Source organism: Mandrillus leucophaeus, unplaced genomic scaffold, assembly GCF_000951045.1.
Source record: "Mandrillus leucophaeus isolate KB7577 unplaced genomic scaffold, Mleu.le_1.0 Scaffold1241, whole genome shotgun sequence".
NCBI classification, from domain to species: domain Eukaryota; kingdom Metazoa; phylum Chordata; class Mammalia; order Primates; family Cercopithecidae; genus Mandrillus; species Mandrillus leucophaeus.
The window spans coordinates 839,421-840,629 of record NW_012100777.1 but is presented as its reverse complement, the minus strand read 5'-3'; positions in this window follow the sequence as shown (position 1 = coordinate 840,629).

The window sequence follows — 1,209 nt, the reverse complement described above, 5'->3', positions numbered from 1 at the left end:
TTTTTTTCGAGACAGAGTCTTGCTCTGTCACCCAGGCTGGAGTGCAGTGGCATGATCTCGGCTCACTGACAAGCATCTCCCAGGTTCAAGCGATTCTCCTGCCTCAGCCTCCCGAGTAGCTGGGACTAGAGGTGCGTGCCACCATGCCCGGCTAATTTTTTGTATTTTAAGTAGAGACAGGGTTTCACCGTGTTAGCCAGGATGGTCTCGATCTCCTGACCTCCTGATCCACCCGCCTCAGCCTCCCAAAATGCTGGGATTACAGGCATGAGCCACTGCACTCGGCCACCTTTATCATTTTTTATTGTGTCTATTTGGTTGTTCTCTCTATATCTTCTTGATTAGTCTAGCTAGCGGTTTATCTATTTTGTTAATTTTTTCAAAAAAAAAAAAAAAACAGCACAGCTCCTGGATTCGTTGAGTTTTTGGAGGGATTTTCATGTCTCTATCTCCTCTATTTCTTCTCTGATCTTAGTTATTTTTCGTCTTCTGTCAACTTTTGGATTAGTTTGCTCTTGCATCTCTAGTTCTTTTAATTGTGATATTAGAGTGTTGATTTGAGACCTTTCTTGCTTTCTGATGTGGGCATTCAGTGTTGTAATTTTCCCTGTTAATAATGCTTTAGCTGTCTCCCAGAGATTCTGTTACGTTGTCTCTTTTTTCTCATTGGTTTCAAGGAACTTTTTGATTTCTGCCTTATCTTTTTTGTTTTCCCAGACATCATTCAGGGCAGGTTGTTCAATTTCCATGTAGTTGTGTGGTTTTGAGTGAGTTTCTTAATCCTGAGTTCTGACTTTGTTGCACTGTGGTCTGAGAGACTGTTACAATTTCAGTTCTATTGAATTTGCTGAGGAGTGTTTTACTTCCATTTATGTTGTTGATTTTAGAATAAGTGTCATGTGGCACTGAGAAGAATGTATATTCTGTTGATTTGGGGTATAGAGTTCTGTATATGTCTACCAGGTCCACTTGATCCAGAGCTGAGTTCAAGTCCTGAATATCCTTGTTAATTTTCTGTCTCATTGATAGGTCTAATACTGACGGTGGGGTGTTAAAGTCTCCTACTATTATTGTGTGGGAGTTTAAGTCTTTTTGTAGATCTCTAAGAACTTGTTTTAGGAATCTGGGTGCTCCTGTATTGGGTGCATATATATTCAGAATAATTAGTTTTTTTGTTGAATTGTTTCCTTACCATTATATAATGCCCTT